The sequence below is a fragment of the Bubalus kerabau genome, chromosome 5, assembly GCF_029407905.1.
Source record: "Bubalus kerabau isolate K-KA32 ecotype Philippines breed swamp buffalo chromosome 5, PCC_UOA_SB_1v2, whole genome shotgun sequence".
In the NCBI taxonomy this organism is placed as follows: Eukaryota; Metazoa; Chordata; class Mammalia; order Artiodactyla; family Bovidae; genus Bubalus; species Bubalus kerabau.
The window spans coordinates 69121421-69148638 of NC_073628.1; the positions used below are offsets into that span (position 1 = coordinate 69121421).

At 36.1% G+C, this 27218-nt stretch overlaps 1 protein-coding gene and 1 non-coding gene across 2 annotated transcripts in view; both read left to right on the plus strand.

Moving 5' to 3' along the window:
* The window catches only part of BRINP3 (BMP/retinoic acid inducible neural specific 3), a 463816-nt gene that overhangs the window by 22516 nt on the left and 414082 nt on the right, over positions 1-27218 (plus strand). The window lies entirely within an intron of this gene.
* On the plus strand, positions 12807-12879 carry TRNAC-GCA (transfer RNA cysteine (anticodon GCA)). Its single transcript has one exon. It is a non-coding gene; the product is annotated as a tRNA-Cys (tRNA).

Below are 27218 nucleotides of genomic sequence, written 5' to 3' on the forward strand. Positions count from 1 at the left end.
AGAGATCAAATTGGCAACATCTGCTAGATCATAGAAAAAGCAAGAGTTCCAGAAAACATCTACTTCTGCTTTATTGACTATGCCAAAGCCTTTGACTGTGTAGATCACAACAAACTGTGGAAAATTCTTAAAGAGATGGGAATACTAGACCATCTTACCTGCCTTCTGAGAAATCTGTAAGAAGGGCAAGAAGCAACAGTTCGAATAGGACATTGAACAACAGACTGGTTCCAAATTGGGAAAGGAGTACATCAAGGCTGTATATTGTTACCCTGCTTATTTAAATTATGCAGAGTACATCATGTGAAATGCCAGGCTGCATGAAGCACAAGCTGCAATCAAGATTTCCAGGAGAAATATCAATAACCTCAGATATGCAGATGATACCACCCTTATGGCAGAAAGCAAAGAGGAAAGGAACTGAAGAGCCTCATGATGAAAGTGAAAGAGGGAGTGAAAAAGTTGGCTTAAAACTCAACATTTAAAAAACTAAGATCATGGCATTTGGTCCCATCACTTCATGGCAAAAAGATGGGAAACAATGGAAATAGTGATAGACTTTCTTTCCTTGGGCCCCAAAATCACTGCAGATGGTGACTGCAGTCATGAAATTAAAAGACACTTGCTCATTGGAAGAAAACCTATGACCAACCTAAAGCATATTAAAATGCAGAGAAATCACTTTGCCAAAAAAAGTCAGTCTAGTCAAAGCTATGGTTTTTTCCCGTAGTCATGTATGGATGTGAGAGTTGGACTATAAAGAAAAGTGAGCACTGAAGAATTGATGCTTTTGAACTGTGGTGTTGCAGAAGACTTGAGATTTCTTGGACTGTAAGGAGATCAAACCAGTCCATCCTAAAGAAAATCAGTCCTAAATATTAATTGGAAGGACTGATGCTGAAGCTGAAACTCCAATACTTTGGCCACCTGATGCAAAGAACTGACTCATTTGAAAAGACCCTGATGCTGGGAAAGATTGAAGGCAGGAGGAGAAGGGGACAACAGAGGATGAGATGGTTGGATGGCATCACCGACTCAATAGACAGGAGTTTGAGCAAGCTCTGGGAGTTGGTGATGGACAAGGAGGCCTGGCGTGCTGCAGTCCATGGGGTCACAAAGAGTAGGACACAGCTGATCGACTGCACTGACTGAACTGAGAGCCTGATACTTTCACCTTTTACAGAGTGAATTAAGTCAGAAATAGAAACAATTATTGCATATTAACCATATATGTGGAATCTAGAAAAATAATATAAGTGAACATTTTATAGGAAAGGAATGGAGACACAGATGTAGAAAATAGTCTTGTGGGCACAGTGGGGGAAGGAGTGAGTAGGATGAATGGAAAAAGTAACATCAGCATATATACACTATTGTGTGTAAATGAATAGTTGATGAAAAGTTGCTGTATAATGCAGGGAGCCCAGGCTGGTGCTGGTGTTGACATAGAGGAGCAGGGTTCAGTGTGGGAGGAGGCTCAGGAGCGGGGTGGGGTATATGTATAATTATGGCTGATTTTTGTTGTTGTATGATGGGAACCAACATAACATTGTAAAAATTTAAAAAAAAATGAGGTTTCATAGATGATTTCTCATAAAAAGTCCTCTAGGTAAAAAAACCTCTAGGTAAAAAACCTAAACGCAGTATAGGTTACTAGTTTAAGCTAACAATAAAGTTCTACTGGTAAACTGTAAGCTTTTCCAAAGGAGGGAAATACGTCTTTTTGACAATGTAATTCTAAAAATATTGTTAATAAGTACTTCTGTGGCTTTGATTTTAGTACAGTTTATATACAGACAAGAGTGATAAGACAATGCAAAAGAAGAGAGAGAGAGAGAGAGAGAATTGTTACTGGGTCATCTAGTGTTTAAACAAATAATGGCTTAAAAATTATATTTAGGGTTTTCTTCCATGTTGTTTTGTAATAAAATGACATTATTTTAGTTATTTTTGTAGCAGCATCTAAAGCTTGTGTTTAACATTATATAATGGTCAAAAAGTGATTCTAAAAGAACTCTTGGACTTCAAAGAGATGTTAGGGACTATTAATTTGGAATCTCCTCATCTTACTTTTGATTTTACTGTAGTATCTTGAGGAGTGAAGCATATACTGTTGCAAAATACCTCTACATAAGTGAGTCGCCCCCTCTGTATTCCTTTTAGCATTACTTCTGCTGTTCCACTATGTATCTTACAAGAAAAAAAAATTATAACAGAATCTTATAGAATATTATTTTTAAAAAATATTTACTCCTCTTCAATGTTTTATTGTTCCTGTTTATTAATATAAAATTAACTGAATTAGTTATATTTTGATACAATTTTTAAATGGTTAAATTGTATACCAAGAAGTCATTAGTTAGTTAGTTAAAGTCACTCAGTCATGTTAGACTCTTTGCGACCCCATGGACTGTAGCCCACCAGGCTTCTCCGTCCATGGGATTCTCCAGGCAAGAATACTGGAGTGGGTTGCCGTTTCCTTCTCCAGGGAAGAAGTCATTAGACATTTTCAAATATAAGCATAAAAAGTACTTAAACACATAATAAAATGTTTGAACGCTGGTTTCCCAAAGTATTAGCAAAATGACCTGTTGATACAACAAAGCTGATTTTATTCCTACGTCATAAATGAGTGTTTTCCTTTGTAATAGAGATTTAATAGTATCTCGGAGTAGAGAAGTTAAAGTTGAAATATTATTGGGATTTTCCAATTTTGGTTAATTTTTATATATGATGGGCATCTTGGCATTTTGCTGAAGAAACCAAAAGGGGTCATCTAATTTTTAATAAAAATTTAATAATAGGAAAAACATTGTAAAATAAGCATCTACCTTAAACAATGCTGGTTATATACACGGAATGCTTTGAGTAGTTCTCAGGTGAAGATTTGTCTTCATTAAAATGGTAGAATTTATAAGACATTTGTTGTACTTGTGTAGTTATCTTACAGAGTTATCTGAGACTCTCAGCTTTCTGAGAGCAAATATAATATCTTGTTTCTCTATATCTATATCTATATCTATATTCTCTATCAATCTATAATTGATTTGCTGAACTAAATTCTGTTTAGAAAGAGAAAGCAATTGTTAAGACCACAAATTGAATTGCTTCTCATTGCTCCAGCATTTACTAGTCTTGGACACACTATATGCTTAATAAATACAATAATAATACAACAATAGCTTCCACCAGATGGCATTGTCTGTATTTCACACCATGTCATTTGCTTGTTTGGAGCCACAGACAACTGAGCCCAATAAGTCTCATAATTCTATTTGTTTAATATCATTTTCAATCAAAAATTTTCTATATTCATTATATTGCATGGGATGAATTATTCAGATGATCTTTTAGGAACAATTTTAATTAAGAACAAAAGTTTTTTAAATGAATTATTAAGCATTATTATTGGTATTTGTATCATGTGTCTGCCATTTGTAATTCAAAGATGTTAAGAGATGCAAATTTGGATCTCCTTATGCTCTTCTTTTGGGAGTGATAATTTATCCTGGGTAAATTTATCTATTCTGTACTATTTATCTAAGAAAGTCATGGAATTATAGACTTCTAGGAAAGATAATTGGCCATATAAATTTTCATATCTTTAGCTCTGAAATTCTCCACTCAAAAATTGGTGTAAGTCAAAGCCAAAACAAAAAGTTCATGTTTTTTCTAATTCAATAGTACTTTAATTACTGCTTATCTACATCTAACTAAGGCAAAAACCCTCAATCCATGCATGTGTTAAAAGGTTATTTTATAAAAAAGGTATGACTTTCATAGATAAAGAAAATGAATGTGTGCAAAAATTTTATTTAACTCACTGATTAATGGAAAACTAGTAAGAAGCTGATTTTATTCAAAAACTGCTTCAAAGAAGAATTCAATCAGGGATACAGATGTGAATTTACAAATAGATGTGTAGCTAGTTTATTCCATGGTAGAGAGGATAATTAATTGTCTCTCTATCTTACAAAAGCTATTTGCATGTCTATGAACAAGAGTCGTTTGCATTGCTGTCAGTTATCTAAAACTTGCAGAGTTGTAAATAGCTCAAAGGCGATGGAAAGTTCAGAATCATAGAATAAAATAACCCTGAAAGGTATGTTTGGACCCTGCCACATTTTTCACTGAAGACATCCAGTGTATTAAAAGTCAATTTCATTTTGTTCCTACACTTTCCCCCTACTCACTTGGCAATCATAAAAATCTAAACGGGAGATTCTTGACTGCAAAGAAGGCTGCATGGTTAGATTTGGCCTAACTGTTTATATAGGTGCACCATGGATGTTAATTTTCCAGAGACCTTGAATTTACTTGTGATACTAGAAGTGTGCAATACCGAGCAATTGTTAAGACCACAAATTGAATTTCTGTCTGGAATTTTTTAATACATTTTGGATTGGACTTTTAAAAGCTTTTACTATTTATTATCCCAGTAATAGGACACACAAGTCCAAGAGAGTTTCTTTAACAGATTTCACCTCTCTTTCCCAGCCTGGCAAGAAGAAACGTTCCTCACCCCTGATAAACTTTGGAAACCAAGCATTAGGCTAATTTTCTTGGAATAGCTTTGTGAGAATTGGTTCCATAAGTATAGCCACCATTTGTTTTTAAAATAAGAAACCTTATTATACTACACATATGACACGTCAGTGAGACTTCTGTTATATAATTGATTTGCTGAACTAAATTCTGTTTAGAAAGAGGGCAGATTTTTACTGACCTAAGCAAATAAATATATTGCTGTGAAAAATTAGGAAACAGCTAGAAAGATTCTAAATTCTGAAAGTTCAGTGAGAATCAGGTCATTTTTAAAAGTTTCAAAAGTATACTCTACTGTAAAAGTATAGATTATGATATTGGTATGGATTAGATTGTTCAGAAAACAGACTTTCTTCTGTATCCAGAGGGTTGAACGTCAAATAAAAAACAAATTGTTGTTGTTCAGTTGCTAAGTCATGTCTGACTCTTTGCAACCCCATGAACTGTAACATGCTAGGCTCCCCTGTCCTTCACTATATCCTGGAGTTTGCTCATATTCATGTCCATTGAGTCAGTGAATCTATCTAACCATCTCATCCTCTGCTGCTCCGATCTCCTTTTGCCTTCAATCTTTCCCAGCATCAGAGTCTTTTCCATTGAGTATTCAAGGTTGATTTCCTTTAGGATTGACTGGTTTGATCTCCTTGCAGCCCAAGGGACTCTAAGAGCCTTCTGTTGTGCCTGACTCTTTGCAACCCATGGACTGTAGCAGGCTAGACTCCTCTGTCCATGGAATTCTCCAGGCAAGAATACTGGAGTGGGTTGCTATTTCCTACGCTACTCAACAAAAGAAGTGTTCTAAAAATTCTGACATGGTCCACTGATAAGACCTGAAATTTGTCTGAGTGATGTCTATTTAGAACCCTTTCCAGATGTTTTAAGTGTCAAATGGTTTTTCTAGGCTTGAGGTGTTAAAAACCAAGGCTAGTAAAATTCACTTTCCAAGTTTTGCCCTTCCTTATGCTTGTTTATATTCTGGGATTTGACACTTTCCTTTAAGACAAGTCTCAGGGCTTCAGGAGATCAAAGCTAAATACATTAATACAAATGAATTCATCTTTCTATATTTAATGAATCAATAGATATGTATTTCAATGATTTTTCAGTTTCAGTGTATAGTATCTGAATCATTATACCCACAGGGACAAAAAGCTCTTTGGGACACCCAATAAGTCCCACCAGTGGGAAGGAGTGTCATGTCAAAGAAATAATCAACACACACACAGAGCCAACAACTACTTCTTTAGGACAAAACCAAGTTTTTCCTTGAAAAACAAAAGCACAGACAAAATTATATTTCTTTGCCACTATTGCTCCTAGTGTGGTCTGCACTTCTCATATGAATTATAACTCTTAACCAAAGTAGCTTCTGTTTCATGGAAATCTGGAATGTGGATAATTGAGAATTTTTTTGTCATGAACAAACATTTGAACAGACTAGCAAAGCACATGACTACACATAATTCTGCTTCTTATAGTACACATATCCTGGTTGGTTTGTTTTTTTACTTTTTATAAAGTGGCTAGAATTAACATTTCCATTAACATGACTGAAAGATATAGCCTGCTGTAGTAAATATAAATAATGAGCACAAGTAGATAACAAAGCAATTATAAGAATGATGTCTAGCTACTCACTTAGAAAACTGGAGGACAGAAGACAATGGAATGTGGTAGATTGACAGACAGGATTAATGGTTTCAGACTGTGACCTTTGCTGTAAGAGAAAGAAACAGGAAGAACTAAGGGAAGACAGCTGCAGAGGGAGGTAGTAGCAATGATAATAAGTAATAGTGGTTACATGTGATATTTGAGCTGAGATCTGAAAAGTGAGCATGCGCCATACACAGGTTGCAAGGATAAAGAATATCCCAGGCAGAGGAAACTGCAGTCAGTTGTTAGAGAAAAGAGTTGAAGACTTTGGAAGATTAGGTATGTGATGTTAGATGAGGTTAGAGAAAGACCCAGAAGTTCAATTTTGGGGGTTTTGAATGTTGGGAGTTGAGATCAGGTGATTTTCTACATGCTAAGAGAAATTGTTGATAGTTTATTGATTGCTGATATTTTAACCAGAGGATAATGGTTGATTTGATTTCCTTTTTTAAGTTTTATTTTTTTAGTTGACATTTTACAGAGAGCTTCATTTTTTGTTGGAGTATAGTTGCTTTACAATATTTTGTTTCTGTTGTACAGCAGTGAATCAGCTATATGTATACGTATATCCCCTCACTCTTGGACCTCCCATCCTCTCCCTTCATCCCATTCATCCAGGTCATCACAGAGTACCGACCTGTGCTCTCTGTGGTTTCCCACTAGCTATCTGTTTTATACATGGTAATGTATATATATCAATCAGATTTACTTTCTAAGAGATTATTTGACACCATGAAGATAGTGGACTAGAGAGCCAATATTAGTCAAAACAAGGATAGCAGCTGTGAGATTTACAGTAATATAACAAGGAATAGATGAAGACTTGGATCCAGGGTAGTGGAGTGCCGGGGTCCAGCCCCGGCTGATCCAGAGTATTCGAAGGAGAGACGGTGTAGGTGAGGATCAGAAAACAACTGCTTAATTAAACATTAATTAAGGATATAAAGAGTAATAGAATGAGGATAGCTCAGTAGGGAAATTCAGTGGAGAAAAGAGGCTGAGTAGCTTGGTTTACGCGGGAGACCAATGAAACTTCAAGACAAGAAGTTTGCACCACTTACGTAGGCCGCAGGCGTCCTTCCGTTCTCCTGAAGGAGAGGAGACACTGAGGCCTCCCCGGTCGGATCTTAGAAGCCCAGGCATAATTAGCAAGCATGGCAGGTTCCGCGCTCCAGATGGAGACTCAGCCAGAATTTGAGAGAGAGAGCGACATGCAGAGACCAAGTTTCGGTGAACAAGGCCCACACTTTATTTTCCAAAGTAGTTTTTAATACCTTAAATTATGCATAGAGGATAATGGGGGAAGGGGTAGAGTCATGCAGTAAGCCAGGCTTTCTTCCTGCAAACTTATCATATGCAAAAGTTTAGGTGATTTGCATCATCTTCTGGCCCGGAGGCCTGTTAACATTTTAAGACCCTTTCTTCAGAAAACTTATTTTTCTCTAAAGGTGATTAGTCAAGTGCCACCCTCCAAAAGCATTAGATAAAGTTGCATTCCTACAGAGCAAAGGTGTGGTGGGCTATAACAAGAAAAAGAATTAACTCAAGAGTCTCAGGTTACAAACATTAAAGCTACTACTTACACCAATTATATTAATCAATACACTGCCAGGGACACAGCAGGTAAGGGATATGGAGACTTAGCAGCAAACATTGGCCCAACAAGTGAAAAACCCTTCACCAATACAATTTCTAATCAATCTTTTAACTACTCAAAGGAATCTGTGTTTAGACAGTTTAGAACATCTCTTGCCTCTCACAGTTGGGAGGCTCTGAACAATCACATGTGGCCGGAAAAACCTATTCAGGCAGGCTAGAGGATTTCCAAAGGAGTTTGTAGGTTGAAACACTGTCACACCCAGGAACTTTATTAACTGGAGCTGTAAGCTAACTCTTTTTTCAGAGAGAGGTAATGGGGGACAGCCCCCTGTAAAGTCAGAGGTGTAGGTGAGAGCACAAAGCAGAAAGTAGGCAGACTCTGGTTTTGGGGGTAGATGCTCGAGAATTTCCAGGGGGACTCCTGAGGCTCGATTCAGCCTTTGCATATGCCGAGCCTCCTTCCTCATGACCTTTGTCATGGGCGGAGTTCCTCACGCTGGCTCCCGGCAGTGATAGAATTGCAGTTGAGCTATTCCAGATCCTGAAAGATGATGCTGTGGAAAGTGCTGCACTCAATATGCAATATGCATTCAATATGCAATATGCCGGCTCCCGGCAGTGGATCATACATGTAAATTTCTCCATTTCTTTAGTTATAGTTTGCAACAATATTCTTAATTTCTCAATCCATTAGAAGTGATCCTGTTAACAAAACAGCATTTTCTAAAATGTTTGTTAGTCTATATCTCTTTTAATGAATTTCATGTATTTATTCATGTTTATAAATAAACGTGTCATGCTAAGTATGTGTTTATCAGAAAAAATTAAAAACAAACATTATAAACTATGATTGAAACTAACACAAATCAGTCATTTTTTGCTCCTGTCCCAAATATTAGATATGACCATTATCTGTGAGTTGATAAGTTTCAACATCTGGAAGGTTAATAATAAACTAAGTCAGGTCTATTCCTAATTCTCATGGCAAATGGAGGATTTTTCACAGATGGATTAAAGTAGACTTTGCTGAGAAGCAGGAAAATAGTTTCATGCCTCTATTAAGTCTTGTGTAGACAGAACCTTCAAGAATCATTTTAGGTCCACCTCTTACAACAGGCAGTAGAATTGCAAGCAAAAACAGATAGTTACGGTTACCAAAGGGGAAAGATGGTGGTGGTGGGGGAGGTAGATAAATTCAGATGTTGGGAATAATATATACACACTGCTATATATAAAATGTATCACCAACAAGGACCATAGCACAGGGAACTATATTCAGTTCTCTATAATGACCTATATGGAAAAAGAATCTGGAAAATAATAGATGCATGTGTGTACATAACTGAATCACTTTGAAACTAATGCAACATTATATATACCTGAAACTAACAACAATATAAATACCTGAAACAATATATACTACAGTATAAATACCTGAAACTAATACAAGATTGTAACTCAACTATACACCAACATACAACATACAACTATATACCAACATACAACATGTTACAACATTGTAAATCAACTATATGTCAACATAAAATAAAAGTTAAAAAAATAAAAAGTGCTCCAAAGCTCCGCTCTCCTTCATTGCAAAATTACAGTTTCAACTCTAGCATTAATGACAGTTGTTAAGCAAAAATGAATTTATTAGGGAATAGCAGAGGAATTGCAAACCATGGCACAGCACATGTAAGTTCAAGGAGAGGAAAGGGAGGCTAGTTTTTATTAGGTCCTCAGAGGAAGTTGTTATGAATAAAAGTTCTTTGGAGGAGGAAGAAGACTCAGGGTTGTAGCAGTTTCACATTGGTTGTAAGTGATGAAGGTTTGCTCTTTCTGAGCAGTGAGGAGGTCTCTCTTTGGGTGACTGGGTAAGCTGAGACCAGGAGTACGTGCGGGAAAACTCTTTCCCAGCTTCATTTTAATTCAGATTTCCATTATCCATTTTCACAGTTCTAAAACTCTCATGGTGCCCTGGAAGATGGGTTTCTAATGGATAATTGGTCAAAGGATGACCAATTAAAATTATGTTTTCCATCATTTTTGTGTGTGATATAGATTCTGAATATCATCAATTTTGAATGACCCAGAGAAATGAGAAGTCTGTTTCGAATTCATAAACTGTCAGCTGCATGCTATGGTTTTTAAAGTATCTTATTTTGGAAATAGAAGAAATATATCGCTAAATGGCAGGTGGGCATTTCATTGTTTCTGTTATGTAGAATTCCATGATTTAATGTTTAAGATTTGTTATATCTGTACTTTTAACAGTGAAAGCTCTGTTTACAGGAACAGAATTTGACTTCTGTGTGAATGAGAGCAGTAATAAAGTGTGGATAGAAGGGTTCTGTTTCATAGAAAACTACTGGGATTTACATATTTGTGATTTGCAGTTTTGATTATTTCCAGCACATCACGCTTTCCATTTGTGTGTGTATTTGTGTATGGATGAGTGTGCTTTGTTTCTGTATTCTCCTATTGCCTTCAATGTGTTCTTTTTAATGGCATTATTTACTTCATGTTTTATACTAAAAGTGAATGCCCGTTAGATCTCATGGGCTTATGTGCAAATTATTTTTTGTTTTTGTTTTTTTTCAATTCTTTCAGCAATGCAGATAAATGTTTGAATGACATTTCAGAAAAAAATATAGATTAATATTCATATAATTTGAATTAACTGACAGAAAAAGAAATACAATTATGCAGTAGAAAATTCTTGAAGGAAACAGTGGATTACTTGCAAAGTTTATGGGCATGAATGCATTTATTTTCCCATGAGATGGTTTTTATTGAAAATGAAATACTAATCACTTTTAGCTTAATATTTTATTAAAATAGTTATTTTTAAATAAGAAGTGATAAAATTTAAAACTTAAAGTTTCTATATGAAATATTATCTTTTAAATTTGAATATAAATATTTGAGTGTGACTTATATAACATAAACATTAAATTCATTTAAAGATCAATTAATCAAGCAATAGTTAAAGTCATTCAGTCGTGTTCGACTCTTTGCAACCCCGTGGACTCTACAGTCCGTGGAATTCTCCAGACAAGAATACTGGAGGGGGTAGCCTTTCACTTCTCCAGGAGATCTTTTCAACCCAGGGGTGGAACGCAGGTCTCTGTCATTGCAGGCAGATTCTTTACCAGCTGAGCCAAAAGGGAAGCCCAAGAATATTGAAGTGGGTAGCCTATGCCTTCTCCAGCGGATCTTCCCCAACTCAAGAATCAAACCAGGGTCTCCTGCATTACAGGTGGATTCTTTACCAACTGAGCTATCAAGGAACAATTAAACAATAGCCCTGCTTATTATTTAAATAAAATATCCATTAAATTTCCAGAAATATTTTATTTAAAAATAATAATGTTATGCAGATTCGGGAATACCATACTTTTAGACATGGCAATCCAAACTAACATTCTAGATAGAGAGATAATACATAATATGTCATAAATTATCTCTTTTTTCTGAGATCTTTCAGTAACTAAGCATTATCCTATCAGACATATTACTCAAGCATAAATTTTCCGAGAAAAAAAAAAAAAACTTGTAAGGTTATCATTTGAACAGGACAAGCAGATTTGAGTAATTTACAGCACCATTAATTTGACATAAATTATACAGTGGGGTTGAAGAGTTTCATTTTATGGATTGGCTTCAACATCAAGAACCACACCAATTGAACTTCATGCTTTATAAAGCTAAATTATGACTTTTTGGAAATATTTCAGCATTCCATACCAAGAAGAAAATGTGGTATGCCACCACTTCTTTTGTATCTGATGATCTTTCAGTGTTGCTGAGAACTGGAAATTATCCCTTATAATGGATGAAATTGCAAAGTTTAAATATGAGCACATATAATACTAAACTTCATTTTAATTATACAACTTAGCTATGAGGTTCTGACTTATTTCCTATACCTGCTAGTCCTTGTTTCCCACCAACTTGGAACCTCTTGATTTTTGTCCTCTGAAATAGGCATATTGAGCCCCTTGTATACATCTGAGCTCAGTGGAAAATGTGGATGGCGGCTGTAACCCTGTATTGCAGGACTGAGCCTTCCCTCTGCTGTATTTTTCTTGGGCAACTTGAACTCCATAGACTCAGTTCTAATAACTGGGATTCTGTCTTGTTTCTAAGAATGAGTTATAATCTTTACCGTTGTAGTGGTACTTAGCTTACTTCAATGGTTTCTTGTTTTAGTAACTGAACTGATATCCGCGCCCTGCCCTGCCCCCTTCATTTTTAAATCCTACTTCTGGAAAAGTGGCAAACAAGGACCCTCTCTCTGATTTTTAAATCCTACCACTGGCAAAGTGGCAAATGAGGACAAAACTGACTTCAGGTATTTGAAAATATTTTCTTTCTGTGATTCTCCTAACCTCTGGTAAAAGTCAAATTTGAAGTAAACATCTGTATTTGGTGATCAATTTTTACAAGGGAAAGCAGGAGATGTCAGGTTAAAGTGAAGTCAAGTTTTATTAGAAATGTCTTTAAACCTTCCCAACTATAGGAAAGTACCTGTAGACAGGAAAGATCTAGAATCATATGTTAATAGCTATGTTGCAGTTATGTTCATTAAGTATATCCTTAAAGTTATGAAAATATACTACTAAATAGACTTTTTATGAACAGGTAGACATAATTAAAATTAATCATCAAATTTTTAGTTATTATTTAAATCTGGGCTATAATTTGTTGCTCAGTTGTGTCCAACTCTGTGGTCCCAAGGACTGCAGCCCACCAGGCTCCTCTGTCCTTGGGGATTCTCCAGGCAAGAATACTAGAATGGGTTGTCATTCCTTTTGCCAGAAGATCTTTGCAACCAAGGGATTGGTTGCAAATCCCTGCAATCCACCATTGCAGGTGGATTCTTTGCCAACTGAGCCACCAGGGAAGCTTGCATATTTAGTACAAATTAAAACAGTGCAAATTGATTTGCAGTATAAAGTAAGTCCCCATCCCAGTTTTGAACCTCAGTACCCTGGTTCTCTGTGTCTTCCCTGGTGGCTCAGATGGTAAAGCGTCTGCCTGCAATGCAGGAAACCCAGGTTCGATCCCTGGGTCAGGAAGGTCCCCTGGAGAAGTAAATGGCAACCCACTCCAGTTTTCTTGCCTGGAAAATCCCACGGATGGAGGAGCCTGGTGGGCTCCTGGGGTTGCAAAGAGTTGGACACGACTGAGCGACTTCACTTTCGTTCACCCTGGTTCTCAAGTTTTCATCAGAGGCAACCATAGTTTCAGTTTATATAAGCCTACAATTTGTTTTAGTGGTTGCATGGTTTCCATTACATGTAAAAACACAACTTATTAAACCATTCCTCTGATGTTGGCATTCAAATTCTTTCCAGTCTATATTGATATGAAATACATCTTTGCAAAGTATTTTTGCCCAATATACCTGTAAAATAAATGCTTATATATGGCATTGTTGGTGAAAAATTATATACCTTTAAAATTCTTAAATGGCTTTCAGTGACCTTATCTGTTAGAGTGATGCCTTGGTATTTAAATGCATTTGTCTTTATTACGAGTGAGCTTACAAATCTTGTATTTTCTTTGGCTAAAAAACATAGTTTCATGACTTCTCACACTTTTCACTACCTTTGAGAAACTTCCATGTTTAAAAAGGGAAAGTGATGTTATGAAACTGAAGGTAATGTTTCAAAAAAAGGATAAACTCATAGATTAATATATAAGCTAAGAATGTAAAAAGAAGTATTTTGATGAAAATGCCTAGAGAGAAAAATAGATTTGGTGCTTTTTGCACTCACTCTTTTCACCATCTACTGTCTTTAATTCAAAAGTGGTCATCTAATTACCAAATCCAGGGGCAGCTTCTCAATTTTGTGACAGTGTGGGAGTAGCTAAATGGCATAGGAATTAAAAAGCATGGACTACATTTGAATTATGGTCTGGCCTCTTCAATATCTCATAATTGGACAAATCACTTAAACTCTCTATCTGTATTATTATCTGTAAAATGAAGATAATGATGGTATTTACCATACATATTTTATGTGATAATTCAACTAAATGATGTGTCAAGAAAGCACTTAGTCTAGAGGTTGACACTAAGTAAGTGATGTTTCTATCAATATGATTATTATTGGCATCTTGTCAGCACATCGTAGGGTGCTCTTGACCACACCTCATGGTCCAAATTCATTTTTCCTTTGCGTTTATAGTTAAAGGTACTCGGCTTGGCTCTTTCTTCTCTGGTAACTCTTACAACTTCTTTCCTGATCCTCTTTCATCTTTTTAATGGATATTTCTATTTTTGAAGGTTATCATATTAGATAGAAGATGAATGTTTCCTAGTCACAGTTCTGACCATGCTGTCACTCTGATTACAATTAATTACCAGTAATTAAGAACTGATTTGGAAAGTATTTTTAGTTTTTTTTTTTTTTTGGCCTTGACACAGGGTTTGTGGGATCTTAGTTCCCTGACCAGGGATGGAATCCAGTCCTCTGGCACTGAAAGTGTGGAGTTCTAATTACTGGACCAGAAGGGAATTCCTTGATATCTGAAACTTTCCTATGAGCTATCCAAGAGTTAAGGTCCAGGGATATGTTGTACAAAAGAACTCCAAAATAGAACTGAGATGTAGCTTTGAATTGTAGCAACTAAAATATGTATGAAAATGTTACAGGTTAGTTTACCTCTCTAGGAAGCAGCTTTTCCAAAGAAGCTGGAATAAATCAAGGTACATCAACTGGAACTCTCCAAATATGTTGTAGCAGTCAGATTTTTATTATTCTATGGTCATTTGATAGTAATTTGAGGAAATCTGTATACCCATACTTATGTAAATTACTAATTGTAACTGTGTGCTCATGTTGACAACTATTAAAAAGCAAAGATATTACTTTGCCAAAAAGGTCCCTGTAGTCAAGGCTATGGTATTTCTAGTAGTCATGTATGGATATGAGAGCTAGACTGTAAAGAAGGCAGATTGCCAAAGAATTGATGCTTTCGAACTATGGTGCTGAGGACTCTTGAGAATTCCTTGGACAATTCAGTCCAGTTCAGTTCAGTCACTCAGTCGTGTCAGACTCTTTGCAACCCCATGGACTGCAAGACGCCAGGTCTCCCTGTCCATCACCAACTCCTGGAGTTTACTCAAACTCATGTCCATTGAGTCAGTGATATCATCCAAACCATCTCATCCTCTGTCGTCCCCTTTTACTCCCACTTTCAATCATTCCTAGCATTAGGGTCTTTTCAAATGAGTCAGTTTTTTGCATCAGGTGGCCAAACTATTGGAGTTTTAGCTTCAGCATCAGTCCTTCCAATTCATATTCAGGACTGATTTCCTTAGGGATGGACTGGTTGGATCTCCTTTCAGTCCAAGGGACTCTCAAGAGTCTTCTCCAACACAACAGTTCAAAAGCCTCAATTCTTTGGTGCTCAGCCCTCTTTATAGTCCAAATCTCGCATCCATACATGACTACTGGAAGAACCATAGTTTTGACTAGACAGACCTTTATTGGCAAAGTAATGTCTCTACTTTTTAATAAGTTGTTTAGGTTGGTCATACCTTTTTTTCCAAGGAGCAAGCCTCTTTCATTTTTTTTTTTATTTCTTTTTTTTATTTTAATTTTTAACTTTACAATATTGTATTGATTTTGCCATATATCAACATGAATTCGCCAAGGGTATACGCATTGCAGACATCGTCTGCAGTGATTTTGGAGTCCCCCAAAATAAAGTCTGTCATTGTTTCCACTGTTTCCCCATCTATTTCCCATGCAGTAATGGGACCAGATGCCACAAGATCTTAGTTTTCTGAATGTTGAGTTATAAGCCAGCTTTTTCACTCTCCTCTTTCACTTTCATGAAAAGGTTCTTTAGTTCTTCTTTGCTTTATGCCATAAGGATGGTGTCATCTGTATATCTGAGATTATTGATATTTCTCCTGGCAATCTTGATTCCAGGTTGTGCTTCATCCAGTCCAGCATTTCTCATGATGTACTCTGCATAGAGGTTAAATAAGCAGAGTTACAATAACAGCTTAACGTACTCCTTTCCCGATTTGGAAGCAGTTTGTTGTTCCATGTCCAGTTCTAACTGTTGCTTCTTGACATGCATACAGATTTCTCTGGAAGCATGTCAGGTGGTCTGGTATTCCCATCTATTCCAGAATTTTCCACAGTTTATTGTGATCCACACAGTCAAAGGCTTTGGCATAGTCAGCAAAGCATAAGTGGATGTTTTTCAGGAAATCTGTTGCCTTTTCTATGATCCAACAGACATTGGCAATTTGATCTCTGGTACCTCTGCCTTTTCTAAATCCAGCTTGACCATCTGGAAATTCTTGGTTCATGTACTGAAGCCAGGCTTTTAGAATTTTGAGCATTATTTTGCTAGCATGTGAGATGAGTGACATTGTGTGATAGTTTGAGAATTTTTTGGTATTGCTTTTCTTTGGGATTGGAATGAAAACTGACCTTTTCCAGTCCTGTGGCCACTGCTGAGTTTTCCAAATTTGTTAGCATATTGCGTGTAACACTTTCACAGCATCTTCTTTCAGGATTTGAAATAGCTCAACTGGAATTCCATCACCTCCACTAGCTTTGTTCCTAGTGATGCTTCCTAAGGCCCACTTGACTTCATATTCCAGGATGTCTGGCTCTAGGTGAGTGATCACACCATTGTGATTATCTGGACCATGAAGATATATATATATATATATATATATATATATAGATAGATAGATAGATATAGATATAGATATTTTGTGTGTGTGTGTATAGTTCTTCTGTATTCTTGTATTCTTGTAAGAATTCTAGTGTATTCTTGCCACCTCTTCCTAATATCTTCTGCTCCTCTTAGGTCCATACCATTTCTGTCATTTATGGTGCCCATCTTTGCATGAAATGTTCCTTTGGTATCTCCAATTTTCTTGAAGAGATCTCTAGTCTTTCCCATTCTGCTGTTTTCCTCTATATATTTGCATTGATCACTGAGGAAGACTTTCTTATCTCTCCTTGTTATTCTTTGGAACTCTGTATTCAAATGGATATACCTTTCCTTTTCTCCTTTGCCTTTCACTTCTCTTCTTTTCATAGCTATTTGTAAGACCTCCTTAGACAATCATGTTGCCTTTTTGCATTTCTTTTTCTTGTGGATGGTCTTGATCACTAACTCCTGTACAATATCACGAACCTCTGTCCATAGTTCTCCAGGCACTCTGTCTCTCAGATCTAATCACTTGAATCTGTTTGTTACTTCCACTGTATAAGGGATTTAATTTAGGTCATACTGTGGTGTTGGAGAAGACTTTTGAGAGTCCCTTGGACTGCAAGGAGATCCAACCAGTCCATTCTAAAGGAGATCAGTCATGGGTGTTCTTTGGAAGGACTGATGCTAAAGCTGAAACTCCAAAACTTTGGCCACCTCATGTGAATATTTGACTCATTGGAAAAGACTCTGATGCTGGGAGGGATTGGGGGCAGGAGGAGAAGGGGACGACAGAGGATGAGATGGCTGGATGGCATCACCAACTCGATGGACATGAGTTTGAGTGAACTCGGGAGTTGGTGATGGACAGGGAGGCCTGCATGCTGCAATTCATGGGGTCGCAAAGAGTCGGACACGACTGAGCGACTGAACTGAACTGAACTGAACTGAACTGAATGGTCTAGTGGTTTTCCCTGCTTTTTTGGACAGAAAGGAGCTCAAACCAATGAATCCTAAAGGCAATCATCCGTGAATACTCATTTGAAGGACTTATGCTGAAGCTTCAATACTTTGGCCACCTGATATGAGCAGCAAACTTCTTGGAAAAGATTCTGATGCAGAGAAAGATTGAAAGCAGAAGGAGAGAAGGGTGACAGAGGATGAGGTGGTTGAATGGCATCATTGATTCAATGGACATGAACTTGGGCAAATTCCAGGAAATGGTGGAGGACAGGAAGGCCTAGCATACTGCAGTCCATGGGGTCACAAAGAGTCAGACATGACAGTAGCTGAACAACAATAATTTGATTGACCACTGTTTTGATGATGATGAATTTAGTAACAGATTTGTTAATATATAGAGAAAATTAAATGATAGTAAGCAATTACATAGGAGATATGATATTTTAAAATTATATGAAAACTGACTTCAGGATGCCTGTTATCAACACATCTGGGCTGTTGTACTGTTTCTCCCTATTAGTGTGGCAATGAAATACGTGCATTGTCTAATGACACCTTTCTTGTTCCTGTTTCTACTGCTGTCTCTTTTCAGTGTACTCTTAAATTAGCATCCAGAAAGATTCTGTTAACATAGAAGGGAAATTAAGTCATTCATTGGCTACAGTGTCTCCAAAATTTCCCATCATACTCAAAACAGAAATTAAAACTAGTTCATTGATGTATGAGTATTAAGATGGTCACAAATCACTTTTCCTACTGTTCCCCACTTACTGAGCGCCAGTTCTCTTTGCCTTCTTGCTTTTCCTAGGACTGTATCAGGCAAATTACTTTAGGGCTTTTGCATGTTCTGTTTCTTTCCTGGAATACTCTTTGACCAGATGCTCACACAGCTCATTTCCTACTTTCTCTTGTGAAGTTTTTTCACTGAAGCATTTTCACCTTTTCAGTAAAGTCTTCCTGATTAGTTTACTTACATTTGGTACCATTTCAAACCTCTGTACAACTCTTCCATGGCTCATTTTTCTCAATAGCTTATCACTGGTCTTTCCCATTGGTAATACAAGGTCCCATGTTTGAATCAAATCTCTGTGAATGGTAGGTATTCTTTTCTAGTTTTTTACTGGTATACTATGTCAGAAACTTAGTATACTATGCCCCCTGTTGTAGGCTGTTAATACTAATTAAATGGGTAAATGTAAAGTAGCTAAAGAAATGTTTAACCTACAGCAAGTAGTTAATATGTATTTTTCTTATTATTTTTAGAATAAGATTAAAAAGTTGACATTGAACAGACTTTGTGATCTTGAATCTATGGTCTGAGTCTTTATTTTAGCAAGCATTCATTGGGAACCCATTGGAATGTTTTAAACTGTGCTTTCAAGAGTTTTATTTGGAAAAGACTGAGCTTTAGAATAGAGTGCATATACTTAGGGAGAACACAGTGTATGGTATGGTAAAATATTAAGGTTCTCAGGTTTAAGGTAGTGGCAAAAGTAAAGGAAATATACCAGGGATGGTATCTTTCAGAGGAGGGATTGATATATTTGGGAGAAAAGAAAAGAAGTACACAACTTAGCCAAGGTTATTATGATGATAATGATGTAATTAAAAACAGTAGAGACTGAAATGGAAAGTATATTTAATACCTTGGTAATGAATTTAATATAAAAAGACATCAAGTGGACTGCTGGCTACTATTTTAAAAAGAAATAAGCACTGGGGAGATTGTGGAGAAATCAGAACTCTTGTATACTGTCAGTGGGAATGTAAAATGGTAGAGCAGCTATGTAAAACTGTATGAACACTTTTCAAAAAATCAAAAATAGAACTACCAACTGATCTAGGAATCCCACTTCTGAGTATATATCCAAAAGAATCAGAATCATGATCTCTAAGAGTTATCTACATGCTCAGGTTCATTGCAGCATTATTCTCAATAGCCAAGCTAGAGAAACAACCCAAAGTACCCATTGACAAGTGGATAAATAAAAAAAATATGCACAATGGATATGACTCAGCCTTAAAAAATGAAGAAAATCCTACCACTTGTGACAACACAGAGGATGTTGTCATCATGCTAAGTAAAAGAAGTCAGTTACTGAAGGACAAATTGCACATGAATTCACCTACATGAGTCATCTGAAACAGTCAACCTCATGGAAGCAGAGAATACTATAGTGATTGTCAAGGGCTCAGAGTAGGGGAAATGAGATACTGTTATTCAGTGGATGTCAAGTTTTGATTATGCAAGATGAACAAGTTCTAGAAATCTGCTGTACAACATGGGGCCTGTAGTTAACAATATAGTGATGCCATTTCAGAGTTTATTAAGAGGGACTAATTTCATGGTAAGTGTTCTGACCACAAAACACAGAAGCAACGCATGTATATGGAATCTAGAAAGATGATGCAGATGAATCTATTTGCGAAGTAGAAATAGAGATGCAGGCAAAGATAATGGACATGTGGACACAGGGCGGGAGGGGAAGGGTGGGACAAATCGGGTGTAGCATTGACATATATACATGCTACCCCACTCCAGTATTCTTGCCTGGAAAATCCCATGGATGGAAGAGCCTGGTAGGCTGCAGTCCATGGGGTCGCTAGGAGTTGGGCACGACTGAGCGACTTCACTTTCACTTTTCACTTTCATGCCTTGGAGAAGGAAATGGCAACCCACTCCAGTATTCTTGCCTGGAGAATCCCGGGGACAGAGGAGCCTAGTGGGCTGCAGTCTATAGGGTTGCACAGAGTCGGACACGACTGAAGAGACTTAGCAGCAGCAGCATGTGTAAAATAGATATTATTGGTAAGCTGCTGTATATCACAGCGAGCTCAGCTTGGTGCTTTGTGATGACCTTGTGGGGTGGGAGGGAGGCTCAAGAAGGAGGGGATATATGTATACATGTAATTGATACACTTTGTTTTATAGCAGAAACTAACACAACATTGTAAAGCAATTACACTCCAATAATTAAAAGCAACAACAACAACAACATGCTGTACACCTTAAATAAAAGCGCGGAAACAAAATAAAAAACCAAAGGACACAATAGGTTCTGGGAGGTGTTGGATACATCTGCTATATTGATTGTGGAGATGATATCATGGATGTATGTTTTATGTTCAAACTCATCAAATTGTGAAGATTAAATATGTGCAGTTCTTTTTATATAAATCATACTTCAATATAGCTCTTCTAAAAAATGAATGAACAGAAGACATATTTCAGACATGTGCAAGAAGCACTGCAGAGTCAAGAAGAGAAAGTGGGATAAAGTGAAATGAAGTGAAGTGAAGTTGCTCAGTCATGTCCAACTCTTTGCGACCCCATGGACGGTAGCTACCAGGGGATAAAGTTAACTGAGACATTTTTTTTTTTTAGCAGAGGACAGCATTAGTATGTTTTTTGACTGTGAGGGTTAATAGTGGAGAGGATGTGATAGAATTAGAAGGCATCCTTTTCCTGAATGAAAAACCCCAAAATTCCCATTCATAATACTTTTTACTATCAATAGACATATTGACTTTCTATTGGCTTAAAACAACACAGTTGATTACCTTATAGTTCTGGAGTCAGACATCTAAGATGGGTTAGAAGGCTACAATTTTTGCTTAAGGCTCTAAGGGAAAAGCTTTCACTTACTGCTCCTTTTTATAATGATATGTACATATTTTGCACCTTCATTAATTTGAAAATAATCATTAGCTTTAACAAAGTAATCTACCTACTTTGTTAATGAAACTATTTTATAAATGCTATTTAAATTCAACTATTCATTATAATATATCATAGAGAGTGATTCTTGTTGAAAGGAGGGCTGCAGATTAATTTTGCTTGTATGATTTATTTCTTCATATGTACAACAGGTTTTATTTTTAGCATTCTGTGTTAATACAAAATGGGGGCACACAAACAGAGTAATTTAAATAACTTGAAATTTAGAAGACTTTGCTATTTTTATAAGCATTTCTAATTACTTTTTTTTTCTCCATATAAAGTTGACAAAAAGCACATTGCCAAACCAGCGAACACATTACTGTGGCTCACAGCATTTAAAAGCATGTCTAGTTGTTCACATCCATGTTTGAAGGTAGAGATGTGTTTTCTAAGCTCATCTGAAAATGTATTCTGTGTAATAATTCCTTTGATTTTAAGAGTCTAACATTTTAAAGCTAGAAACAGAAGAGTAAACAAACACGTAGACCAAACGTAGAGACAAGGGAACACAGTGTTAGGAAGCTGACCATTTACATGACACTCTCCTAGGTTGCAAGTAGTATTGTGGATATTTTATATTTTCTTTTAATTTTCACACTAATCCCTGAAATAACTTTTTAGATCTCCCTCCCCAAAATAGGTATTCGAGAAAGTTAATAACCTGCTTATAACGTAATACTCTAAATGCTCATTCAGAACTCAACATTATGTGGCCTTTAGCACAATAGTCTATTTTTTATTAGTAAATTAATTACTACGTGGATAATTTTAAGCTAATGAAAACAATAAAGAAAGCAAAGTGATTTGACTGTCTGGAACTAGGCTAGGTAGGTAAATTATAAGAATTCTATAAGGTTACCACAGAGAGACAACCAAATTTAACTTTCGGTGTGTTTTCATCCTGTATTTTTACTGAGGATATATTGCACAATTGAGATTATGTGTTTCTCTTACTTTTAAAAAATTTTATGTTTTAAACACTTCTATTATTATTACATTTTTATAGTAGTTGTATTTAATAAATATATTCAATTTAATTAGGTCACATGCTCTCTTATAAAGTATAAGAAGGTAAAATGATAGAAAGGGGCTTCCACAATGGCTCAGTGAGTCAAGAATCTGCCTGCAATGCAGGAAACACAGGAAACACAGGTTCAATCCCTGGTCAGGGAAGACCTCCTAGAGCAGGAAACGGTAACCCACTCTAGTATTCTTGCGTAGGAAATCTCATGGACAGAGGATCCTGGCGGGCTACAGTCCATAGTGTTGCAAAGACTCAGATATGACTGAGATAGAGAGAGATGAAAATGATAGAAACTATACTATATGAAATAAAATTGCATGCAAATTATACATTAATGTTGCTATAGCAACACTGTTACTAATATAATTTTATGAGTTACATGGTGTTAAGTTGAGACTGAGAATGTTTTACTTCTTCCTTCAGAAATAATCCTAAAAATTATCCTCTGGATAATTTTCAAACTAAAGGATACGAATAAACATTTATAATCTTCAGATTATGTTGTAATAGTCATGGCATGTGTGCTTCATTTTTGAAACTTCATGTTGTACATATCAAAATATAACTGCACAGCTTTTTTGCAATAGTGACATTGCATATGCCAATGCATTTAAATTTTTGCTGATTAAAAATAAAATGCTGGGCTTTTCATTATTTATTGGCTTATCATGAAAGTCAAATTTATTGGCTTCCTGTTGAAATGAATACTGTTAGAGAGGAAGATTTTATTGCAATAATTTTGTTTGAGCCATTTACCTTTCAGAAAGGCACAAATCAACATTGTTGGGGCTAATGGTTATTGATTTGGAAATAATTCTAACAAGTATGGTTCTTTAAATTCAAGTAAAGGTTTTGCCAACTTAGCTGTTGTACAGCGTTGCACATCGCCTGAACCTCTTTTTGTACTTTATCTGGTTTATAGTTCATATTTCCAGTACAAAGGTGAAAAGTTAAAATGTTAATCTTTTTCATACTGTGCACTTATGCCTTATTAAGTATGTTGTTGCTGATTTCATGATAGAGAAGTTGCTGTTATTTGCAAGTTAAAGACAAACTTTGATAAAAGTAATTTGATCCTCACTTTCTCAGCTCTATCAACACACTGTCATATTTCTCAATTGTTTAAATAAATTGGTTATTGGAAATTGAAGATGTAAAAGCCTTATTCAGTTATTTTTAGGACCTGTTTTAGGCTTATTTTGAGATAATATCTATTTATTTGCTAACATCTATTAAATTTTTAAGTCATTGTTATTGCCTTGATACTGTTAATTCACTGAAGTTCAGAAACTTTTCATGCCATTAAGAATTTCTTCCATCTAAGTTTTTAAATTATTTTCTGTGTGTGAAAACTGTTCTACAGCACATCTGATTCATATACCTCATATTCTTTTTCTGACCTTCAAGCTATCACCTTGCTGCTCCTTATTTTAAACTTTTTTCTTTTCCATTCTAAGATACATTTCTCAATATTTTCCTCCATGTCCTGATACAGTTATGTGAACTGTCAGTTCTGTTTGTGTTTCCTTTTCATCTGATTTTTATTTTATTATTGCAATTCTAGTCCCCTTGAAGTCCTCCCTTCTCCCATCCATCTTCCCCTTAATCACATCTGTTTCTCTCTCTGGCTTCTTTTCTCCCAGGAGTGCTCTTTTAAAGAGTCCATGTCATCTTGCATACTTCTTTGATATTGCTGGCACAGTACTGAAATTTCCTTCTTGTGTTAGAAAGAAACACCCTGTATAAGGATGACTTTCTAAAGCTCACATCCTTGAAGCTTCTGGATTTAGTTTTCCTTGATCTGTGATATATTATACAGCTCCTCTATCATTTTCACATGGCGAATCTTTAAGTTCTAAAAAGACTGGATGCTTACAGATATTTCTACCATACATGCTGTAGCCGTTCCTTTCTCATATGTACAGCAAGAAGGTAGTCTATTTTGCAGATTTTCTAGAACAAATTTTCTCTCAGTCATTTCTTAGTGGTGCAGAGTTGGCATGTTATCATAAGCCATCGAATGGTTCCTTGACAATCTGAATTAAAAATATGTGTGACTCTCTAAAGTCCCTAAATAATGTAATTTTTACTGAGGTATAATTAGCATATAACATTATATTGACTTCAGGTACACAACAGCATGATTCACCAGGATAAGTCCAGTTAACCCCCATTGCCATACATAATAATTGCATTTTTTTTCTTGTGTAGAGGACTTTTAAAATGTACTCTTCTTAGCAACTTTTAAATATATGATACAGTTGTGGTGGCGTTAGTGGTAAAGAACCTGCTTGTCAATTCAGAGATGTAAGAGATGTGAGTTTGATTCCTGGGTCGGGAAGACCCACTGGAGGAGGAAATGGCAACCCACTCCATAATTCTTGGCAAAGAGTTGGGCACAGCTGAAGTGACTTAGCATGTATGAAGACATTCTAAATTATAGTCACCATGCTCTGCATTATTTCCTTCAGACTTATTTATTTTATAATTGGAAATGTGTACCTTTTGACTTCCTTCTCTCATTTTGCCCCCAGTCGTCCAGCCCTCTAGAAATTATCAGCCTATTTTCTGTATCTATGAGTTTGGCTTTGTTTGTCTTTTACATTCCACATATAAATGAAATCACATATGACACTTGTCTTCCTCTGCCTTCAGAGTTATCCATGTTGTTTCAAATGACAAGATTTTATTCTTTTTACAGTTGAATAATATCCCATTGCATGTCTGTTTCATGTCTTTTTATCCAGTCATCTATTGATGGATACTTAGAACAACAGGGAAAGGACTGTGTCTTCAGTATGTGGGGTTGGGAAAATTGGATAGTCACATACAAAAGAAAGTCATACTATACATAAAAATTAACTCAAATGGAGTAAAGACTTGAATGTAAGACCTCTAATAATACAATTCTGACAATATTGATCCCCTACTCTCCCTGACTATATTGTTCTTCATACAAAAACTCTGCCTCCCATTTTAAAATGCTCTTTTGCCAACATCAGTTTGTTTTCTAAACTATGATATCTCTGAATGGATATAGAAAGACTAGGAAATGGCAGTACTTATGATTTTGAGTGGCTAGAAAATAATAACCATTAATGTATTTTGTGTTGGCCTCAATACTTTGGCTGTGTAACAGCACATCCCAGAATACAGTGACTATCTACAGCACAATTTAAGATCAAGTTTAAGACTCAAGTATGTTACATGTACGCATGTTGTCTTTCATGGAAAAAAGCAGGAGCCACATATGTAAAATCTGTAATAAACTAGATTTATTTATCTGGATTTATAATCCAAACAATAGATTTCACTATACCTACTAAAAAAATGAAAATGCTGTATATGGAATGCTTACCAAATAAGAAGCTAAATATAACAATATTCAGGGTGCAGATCTATAAAAGGACAGGTTGTGAGCAACACTGAAACTAGGTTAACACAAACTGACTCCACATTGTTCAAAATTGGATGACAGTAATACAAATTTATAGAATTATTTTTAGAGACAGATGAAAACTGCAATAATAATAGTAATAAATAAAACCTTTATGTCTGGCACAAGTGGCAGGAGCTGTATGTGCATATGCTTTGTTTCTTGGTTGGAAAAGTTGAGAGCAATACATGAATTCAAAAGTTTGACAAGTTCATTCATCAATAGGAAAATATCAAAAGACAATATTTCATTCTTTTTTAATGATTTTATCTTTAAAATGTTTTAAGTTATGTTGTATTGGATGCATAAATATAAAGTATAAATACAACTTAAGTTGAAAGAATTGGCAATATTTTTCTTGTCAACTTACCAAATATGTAAAAGTACAATAAATTTTTGCATGGTAAGAGTCATTGATCTATCTGATGCCAGTTCATAATATTTATGGAGGGAAAATTTTACACTATTATATAGAAAATTTAAATATTTATAATGTTTGGTCAGTGCTCTGTCTGACTTTAGGCTAAATGAATAAACAGAGAACTCAAGTCAAGGCAGTGAATTTAGATGCCTTAGCAAAATGCTGGTCTTACTACAGAAATGTGGAATAATTTGTCGATTTTGTTGATGACAGTGAATTGAAACAAACATTCCCACTGTAAAAGGGAAAAATTCAGCATTCAGAAATGAAGAGGTCAACCCCCATACAAGAGTATGAAGCAACATTTAACCCATTGTGACTAGATTTGGTGCTCTAAGGACACCCCATCCAGGGTCATGATGCCTCAGATCCCACCCTTCAGGGAGCTGGAACTGACCAAAGCGTAAAGAGTTGCTCATCTGAAAAACCAATATGATGGGCTGCTGCTGCTGCTGCTAAGTCGCTTCAGTTGTGTCCGACTCTGTGCGACCCCAGAGACGGCAGCTCACCAGGCTCCGCTGTCCCTGGGATTCTCCAGGCAAGAACACTGGAGTGGGTTGCCATTTCCTTCTCCAATGCATGAAAGTGAAAAGTTAAAGTGAAATCGCTCAGTCATGTCCGACTCTTAGTGATCCCACGGACTGCAGCCTACCAGGGTCCTCCATCCATGAGATTTTCCAGGCAAGAGTACTGGAGTGGGGTGCCATAGCCTTCTCCGATATGATGGGCTAGTGGTCTAGAAAATCTCCTTCTCTCCCTTCCAGAAAGAAGACAATAGAAACGTGCTGCCTACCTGAGCCACAGTTGAAAATTGGTCACTTTTCCAAAGCCATATTAAAAATCTCTAATGAATGTTTCAAAACACAAAGTAATACATTGAAAAGGGTAATGCTCTAGTATTTTAAGTTTTTTCATGAGTTAGTTTTTACAAATGATGTATGTCAAAAAGATTTTTAATATCAAAAGCTATTTGTCAAAAATTGCAAACCTAAAATACAAACTTAACTAAAATTACTCAAAATGCTCTTTAGATTTTGAATGAGTTTCAAGAATTTAAATTAATTCTTTCCTGCATCCCACTTCCCCAGCACTGGACTTCAGCTCTTATTACTGAAGACTAGACTTAGAATATGTGATATTTATGGTGGGGTATAAATCACTC